This window comes from Pinus tabuliformis, chromosome 3_1 (genome assembly GCF_031772625.1).
Source record: "Pinus tabuliformis cultivar Carrire ecotype Pingquan chromosome 3_1, CPIR1, whole genome shotgun sequence".
NCBI lineage: Eukaryota > Viridiplantae > Streptophyta > Pinopsida > Pinales > Pinaceae > Pinus > Pinus tabuliformis.
In genome coordinates, this window is record NC_142301.1 from 757219373 (window position 1) to 757228318 (window position 8946).

The 8946-nt window shown below is 33.1% G+C and overlaps 1 pseudogene; it reads right to left on the bottom strand.

Annotated features, from left to right (window-relative positions):
• Window positions 1-1252: 1252 nt before the first annotated feature.
• LOC149189580 (potassium channel KOR1 pseudogene) lies at window positions 1253-8946 on the bottom strand (annotated as a pseudogene).

The window sequence follows — 8946 nt, forward strand, 5'->3', positions numbered from 1 at the left end:
CGTAGTGCTGAGGTAAATTGAGAAATTTATCATCTGATCAAATTGATTTTTAAACAATTCTTCATCTGCAAGATTCTGTTAGATATGGTAATGGAAGTATTTGAGACCATGTGCCTTATTGAACGCCCATCAAGAAACCAATCAATATGGGAAAATTAAAAATAAATGTCACAGTTATGGTGAATTTTATTTATGAGAGATAGTGTCATATTGTTTATTAACAAACAAAGGGTACAGTAAATGGGAAATTGTTGGGAATTAGAACTATGTACATAGAGCGCAGTTTCAATAACTGAGCTCAAATAGATAAACCTCAGTGATCTACAAGAATCCCAAGAATTCTCATCTGACCAGCCTAGCAAAGATACATTTCTTGTAAAAAAAGATCAAATGTTGCGTACCAAAAGCTTTTCCAGAAATATAGGTAGGAACAAGCATGATAAACTATGGATTGACATAACCAAACGAAGCAATTATATATATATATATATATATATATATATATATATATATATATATATATATATATAGATATATATACTAAAGTAGAAGATATAATTAAAATAAGAAATATATGTAATAATTCAAAATCATGTGTGAAAAAATATAGGATTATCTTTCGCTTCAAGGATCCAAGAGTAAACATTTTATTCATTCAAACCATACTGTGCACTTAAACTATGAAGGTGAAATGATGTTTATCGGTTATTAATACTGCATTTTGACTATGTAGGTGAATTTGCAAGCATGTATTGGGTTGCAATTTGATTAATGAGAAACTTGGATCCAATCCAAAAGAAAATCAAGAAACCACATAAAAAAAAATAAGAGACCACATTTAAACAAAAATAAAAAAAGTATTATATGCAAAGGTCTCCGTACCTTTCTATATTTCTGTCTTGAATATACAATTTATCCAAATACAATAAAGTTGACAATACATTTCAATCTTGATGAATTATTTGTACTTTATAAGGTCAGTGAAATTATATTTGTCTGTATCTGTATATGTACTTCATTTCTACTCGCCAACATTAACAATATAAAGTTCTTGATTAACTTGAATTAAGTTTGCATGCAAAACTTCTCCCGTAGCTTCTGTTAAAACAATGGTACCAACAGAACCAAAGTGATGCGTTGTTGCTTGATGCAAGGCTTCAATTGTTTGAGGAATCCACAGAAGGCCATTTCTTCTCTTCTCTCTGGGAGTCCATGGGGGAAAAGAAAACATTGTGCATATTTTGGCCTTGGCCTATTCCCTGGGCTCAAATATCTCTCTTCTTGAATCTTTAAAAGAAGAGACACTTTCTTGATTTTCTGAATCTGTTAAGCATTTTTTTGAAACTAGCCCAGAAGCATTAATTGTTGCTTGTTCTAACATCTGGATGAGTTCTCTGCTGCCACATTTTTGCACTTCATCTAGTGGAGTATTTCTCCATCTATCTAATGAAAAAACACTTGCACCTGAATCAAGCAAAATCCTTGCCAACAAATGCAAGCCCTCTATAGTTGCCATGTGGAGTGGTGTACGATGATCATAGTCAATTGAATTGGGGTTTATACCCTTGGCTAACAATCGCTTTAACATCTTTGCATTCCCATCTGCTATGGCTTTACGGAGAAGACTACCAACATCTTCTAAGCCCATATTTTCTCCATTAAGTTCAAGTATAGTAACAATATTATCATTCCCAACCTTAACAGCCTCCAACAATGGTGTAATTCCAAATTTGTCTATAACATTGATTTCTGCTCCATCTATAATGAGAAAAATTGTGGTATGTGTTAACTAATCCTTCGATATTTTTATTATATAATATGTAATTAGTTTCACATTCTGTTTTTACGGTTAATAAGTTACCGAGACACAATTGTCTCATACCTAGATTGAAAATGTGTAAATAAGTAATTTTATCATTAATATGATGCTCTTTCATTGTGGAGTTTATTTGGGCTTGTCAGGTGGTATTAGAGCCTTGGTTGAGTTGTTCCTAAACTCCATGTGAAGTCTATGGCGTAAAGGAGACACAAAGCATGGAAACTATGACGATAGAGTGCACAAGAAGGTTAATCTAGTGGAGAAATGCAGTGGAATGTCGAAACTAGTGACTCTTTGTAAGTTTTATATCTTTAAGTCATAATGAAAGATGATTGGAGAAATTCAGTGGCATAATTTTTTGTTACAATATCCTTGGAAGTTAAAATACATGTTAGAGTTTTGAGTGCTTGTTGTTCACAATAAGAATTGCCAAGACTAAGTCGAATGCCAATAAAATTTGGATTGTTTGTTAAAAATTGCAGTTCCATGCATCCAAGGGCCGCTTGTTGTTTTAATTTTGGGAGGCTTTATTTGCATTTACTGCATCAAGCAGGAGTTTACTTACAATGAAATTTCTGAAAATAGTATTTGCATTTACTACAGTAAACAAGAGTTTAATCACATTATTTGCATTTACCACAGTAAACATGAGTTTTAATGACAGTAAAATTTATGAATAATAATAAGATACATTTACTGCAAACAGGAGATGAATGATACACAGTGTTTTTACAGAGATGAATGATACAAAGTCTTTTTTCAGCAAGATTCCGGAAGAATACAAAGTTTTTACTGAAGTCTTTGTGAATGATACTTAAAATGAAGGATATAAATTAAATGAAGGATATAAATTTTTTGGTCATTTGAAATAAATTTTTAATTGAAGAGTGGTCAATTTTCTGGTGATTTGAAATACATATTTTTTTAAGAGGCCATTCGTAAAAGTAAAAAAAAAAAAAAAAAAAAAAAAAAAAAAAAAAAATTGGAGGCTAATAAGACTTGAACCTATCTCTTTACTAGGTTATTTTTGAAACTTACCATTAAACCACAAAGAAAACTTTGTTTGAAAGAAGAGGAGAAAGGAATTTATATCTTTTCAAAAGAATTGCATATATTTTTAATTTCAAAGGATTTGAAGAATATTTGGTTGCATAACAATTATGACTTCAATGGTTTACATAGTTGGAGTTGTTCCTAATGGAAAGGAAAATTATCAAGATTGGTTTAGAAAGCTTAAAAGTGCCCTTGTTTTTAAGGATTTGTGGGAAGTTTATCAACGAAAGAAGGATAGTGACAGAAAAGAAATTGCATTGGAGCCACTTGATAACGAGAAGCAATGTGCAATTTGGGAGATAAAAGACAACAAGGCATATGCATTAATAACTGCATTAGTGACAAAAGAGGTAAGAAGATATATCGTTTCTTGTGGTACTACATTCGAAGCATCAAAGAAGTTGAAATAATTGTATGATTCACACTCAGAACTCTAAATTATTGGTTATTGTTAAAGTTGTTTAATTTGGAGATGAAGGATAATGATCCTTTGAAGAGTGCCTCTGAAATAAAAGCCATTTTTCATGATATTGAAGCCATTGGAATTAAAGTAGATTTACGGCTTACAACGTTTATAAAAGTCCTTCACCCTGTCTATTCAAACTATTTGGAATCTCTCCAAGCTAGTGAGCAATTAAAAGACATTACATTTGATAAACTAGTATAAAAAATAGCTGAGAGAGAAAAATCCTTTGGGAAGAAAGAGGCTCCACCTAACTCTAATGTAGAAACTTTGTGCCTTGCACAAAAGGATCAGAAGTCTCATGCTGAAACTTCTCGAGGTGATAAAAGTAGTAGAGGTCATGGTAGGAGAAATTCTAGAGGCAGGGGGGAAAAGTAATATGGGAGACAGACAACAAAGGAATTTGAATGATAGACTATCTATGAAATGTTTTAGATGTGGTAAAATTTGTCATACTACTACTAACTGTAAAATCCCTTGGGAGAAAGTTAGTGAAAGGAGAGAATAGTTGAATGAAAAGAATGATCATCCACCACTAGATAAGGGAAAATCATTAGATTCTGCACATTACATTGTTGTTCACTGTAAGTTTAATATGAATGATGTTTTCAACACTGCATTTTCTTCATGGCGAGATATTTGGAATTTGGATTTAGGAGCCACTTTTCATATGACATTTAGGTGATATATTTTTGAAACTTTTAGTGATGATATTGATGGTGTTATTTAATTTGCTGACAAGTCTCAAATTAAACCATCTGGCATTGGGTCTATTCGTTTGAAGATATTGAATCTTTCAGATTATGTTCTATATGATGTACTTTATATTCCACAGTTTCAGTGAAATTTGATGTCTCTTATCCATATTCGGAAGCAGGGGCATTCTATTCATATATTTGATGGCATCATCGAGATAAGAAGAGCATCTGATCATGTAGTTGTTATGACCAGTGTGGAAGAAGGTACACTTTTAAAATTAAATGGTACTTAATCTACTAATTCTCATGAAAGTTTTATTCTTTTAGTGCAACAAAGTGATATCTTTTTTCCCAGCTTGTTGTGGCATGCTCAATTTGGTCACATCAATTATGGCAGCATCAAAATTATGAAAAATCAAGGTATTAAAGGTCTTCCGATATTTCCAAGAAATATTACACCTTGTGATGCTTGTATTATAGGAAAGCATTGTAAACAACCTTTTCATAGTTCTTCTTTCAGATCTTCACAAAAATTAGGTCTCATACATTTAGATTTATGTGGACCTATGCCTGTTGCAACTGCAAATGGAAATAAATATGTGTTGACATTTATTGATGATTACTCGAGAATGTGTTGGGTGTATTTGTTGAAGAATAAATCACAAGTGTTTGAAGTTTTTAAAACTTTTCATTTGATGATTAAAAATGAAACTAAACAGAATATAGGCATTCTCAGAACTGATAATGGTGGCGAGTACACTTCTCATGTTTTTGAACAATATTTGAAGGAAAATGGAATCAAACATCATACAACCATACCTTATAATCCACAACAAAATGGCATCGCAAAATGTATGAATATAACTTTTCTTGGTTAGATCTATGATGTTCTTTAAGAATGTTAAGTTGATTTTTTGGGGAGAAGCAGTTCTTTGTGTAACTTATATTCGTAATTGTTGTCTTTCTTCTATCATAAATAATAAATCTCCTTATGAAATGTGGTATAATCGTCTTCCTGTTGTTCAACATTTTAGAGTCTTTGGTTCTCTATGCTATGCATTAATTCCTAAACATCAGCGCAACAAGTTGGGTGCTAGAAGTCGCAAATGTATTTTCTTGGGATATTCTGTTACTTCCAAAGCTTATAGGTTATATGATGAAGAGAACAAGAAGCTATGTTATTTTCCTTGAATAAGATAAAAGTAATTCCATTGTTGATAGGAAACTGGCTCATTTGGATAAATTTGCATCTAATCAGTTCTATTTTGAATTTGATAATGATGTTCCACACACGAAAGGGGGGGTTCCCATTCTGGATCAATCTATGGTTCTTCCATCTTTGACTTATCAGGATGTTATTGGTGAAGTAAAATTTTATGATAGTAATGTTTTTGCAGGACCAGAAATTTCTCTTGAATACCCTGTTCTTGAGCCTGTTTTTCAAGATGAGCGACTCTCACAACCACTGCAGCAACCTTTACGAAGATCTACACGTGCTCGAAAAGTTCCAAGCAAGTATGATGATTTGAAATAGGAATTTCTTCTATAGACGATTCTGGTAATGTTTCTCGTGACTGTGAATTCAATCATTGTACAATTAGCGAACCTAATTGTTTTGAAGAAGCTCCTAATTGTGATGAATGGAAGGATGTAATGCAAAAGGAATATGATGCACTTATTAATAATGGAACTTGGAGGTTAGTGGATCTTGCTGCAAGGGTCAAACCCATTGGTTTCAAATGGGTGTATAAGATCAAATACAAAGTAGATGGTTCACTTGATAAATATCAGGCAAGACTTGTAGCAAAAGGCTACGCTCAGAAGGAATGTGTTGAATACACATAGACATTTTCTCCTACAGCAAAATGGGGCACAATTAGAACTTTGTTTTCTCTTGCAGCTCAGAATAGCTAGAAGATACACCATATGGATGTAAAAACAACTTTTTTGAATGGTGATTTGAAGGGGGGTGTTTATATGTTTAAGCTTGAAGGTTTTTTTGTTAAAGGAAAAGAGAAAAAGGTATGAAAATTGGTTAAGGATTTGTATATACTAAAACAAGCATCTCGTGCATAGTATGAAAAGTTAACTGAACACCTTCTCAAGTTGAATTATAAGTTATTTGATCTAGATGATGCAACTCTTTTTGCTAAGAAAATTGGAAAATCAGTTGTATATTTGGTTGTGTATGCAGATGATTTGATGATCACAAGAAACATTGATGACTATATAGGGAAAGAGAATTATTGAAAGTTTTCGACATGACAGATTTGGGTTTATTACATTATTATTTAGGGATTAAAGTTGATCAAAAACCCAAATATATTTTCATTTCTCAGAAAAAGTATATTGGACAACGATTGGTTAGATTTGGGATGTAGGATTGTAATCTTGTCACTACTCCTATGGATCATAATTTGAAGCTTACTTCCACTGAAGGAAGTATGTTTGAATATCCAACAAAGTACAGGCAACTCTTTGGAAGTTTGAATTTTCGAACTACTACTCGACCTAGCATAGATTTTTTTGTAGGGAAACTTTCCAGGTTCATGCATAAGCCATGTGAAGGTCATTGAATGCAGCAAAGCGAGTGCTCAAGTATTTGAAAGGTACTCAAACATATCGCATCAAATATTCCAAAGTTGTAGATTTCCATCTCACCGGCTATTCGTATTATGATTTTGATGGAGATAAGGAGAATGGAGTCTCTACTTCTAGTTGTTTGATGAGTCTTGGATTAACAACCATCAGTTGGAGATCACACAAGAAATCTGTTCCTGCTAATTCTACCACTAAAGCCGAATATGTTGCAACAAATCAAGCTACAAAAGATATCATTTGGCTTCGTAAAATACTTGAAGACTTGTAGGAGAAACAAAAGGCTTCAACTCCAGTACTTGTCGACAACTCTTATGCAATTCAGTTGGCCAAGAATCCAAAGTTTCATGATCGAAGAAAGCATATTAACACCAAATATCACTTGATTCGACATTATGTAGAGACCAAAGTTATTCATCTGACACATTTTCCTACTTCAGAGAAGATCACAGACATATCTACAAAGCTACAAAGATGTGAAAAGTTTGAAAAGTTCAGAATGTTACACAGCATGTCAGATTTCCCTTCGGATTAAGGGGGGAGTGTTAACTAATCCTTTGGGATTGTTATTGTATAATATGTAATTACTTTTACATTTTGTTTTTATGGTTAATAAGTTACCAAAACACAACTGTCTCGTACCTAGATTGCACATGTATAAATAAGTAATTTTATAATTAATATGATTCTCTTTCATTGTCGATTTTATTTGGGCTTGTACAATATGTTCATATCATTTACATGTAGCTAAATGCAAAGCTCTCCTTTCATCATAGTCAGTCCCATTTGTATTTGCACCAGATCTAATCAAGTTCTTCAAACTATATATATCACCATATTAAGTTACACTGTTAACTCTCAAGGCTAATTCGGCTTCTTGGTTACCAATAAGAAGACTGAAGTCAGATTCTAGCAATTTAATTCTCAAATCTATATCCTTTCCCTCGAGCAGATTAGTGAGGATCTGCCTTCCATCCTTGAAATAAATTTGTATAATTTTTGCAAAAGACTGTTTATCTAGTCTCAACATCTTGTAGAGATCACGAACATGAACATTATATGGTTGAGATATGTTACATAATGCAGGGGTTTCACCAAAGATACCATAGGTCTCAATCCGTGCAATGGTCTCCACATACCCATCCTCTCCAACAATTACCTCTTTAGAGACCCACGAGAAACAATGTAAAGTTGATATATTGCATTTCCTTGTTCGATTATCACCTCACCAAGAAGGAAAAAAATCTTCTTTCAATCTAGTCACAATCTCGCTTATGAATTCCACACTGCAATCCTTGAAAAGAGGAACATGTGAAACTTCTGACATATGTAATGACTCTAAAACCTTTGCCCTAATAGAAACTGGAATATCTTCTAGAACACTAGCTTCACCATAGCTACTCTCATAGTCCGACCTTAGAAGTCCTTTGATTTGAGCCCTTATATGCTTGGCCAATTTATGTTTGTTCATATATTTCATCAGATTAGCCATTTTATCAATAAATCTTTATGTATTGGATCCATTAACAATGAGTGTAGTCAAGTTACCGATCAAATAGGCCCTAAGAATCATTTTAAAAGACATATATATCATTACAAATATCATTTCCCTGGAATTCAATGCATGCACATCTCCATATCCTACCATGGCCATGGTAGTTATTGCAAAATACAGAGAGGTTATGTACAATCTTGACAAGTTGATCTCCCTAAAATGAGTATAATGGTAATTTACCCATACTTAAACTTCCAACCCATGTAGAGCCTTCATTTTCCTTTGGAATAGTTGTGGCCAGATAATAAAAGATGCAAGCAGTAGTATGTGTGCAATACAGCTCCACAGAGATAATTTTCTGAATCCTTTTGAACAGACATTTTATACGAACATCTTTTTCTATTTTCTTGAAAAATTCCATCAATTTCCATGCTCGATACAACCGGATCCACAACAAATACCTCACCTCTTCTTTTCTTCCTGAACATTTGTAAATAGCATCCCATGGCAAGCAACAAAGAACATCCAAAATGAAACTTGCTTTTGCATAACGAATAACAATTTTATGACAATCATACATCATGTTATAAGTATGTAAATCTTTGTAGGAAAGAAAGAACTGAACAAAGAGGTCTATCCAGAAACCAGCTTGTGCCAAAATGTCAAGCTCCCACAGATGCTTCGGCAAGCCGCGAGAAAACCCAAATTCAAAGGGTGTAAAGCAAAAGGAATAAAATGCCGAAACCAGGATAAACCACGATGACCATCTATAGATTGAACCATCATGTTCTATAACGAAATCTTGGAAACATACATTCAT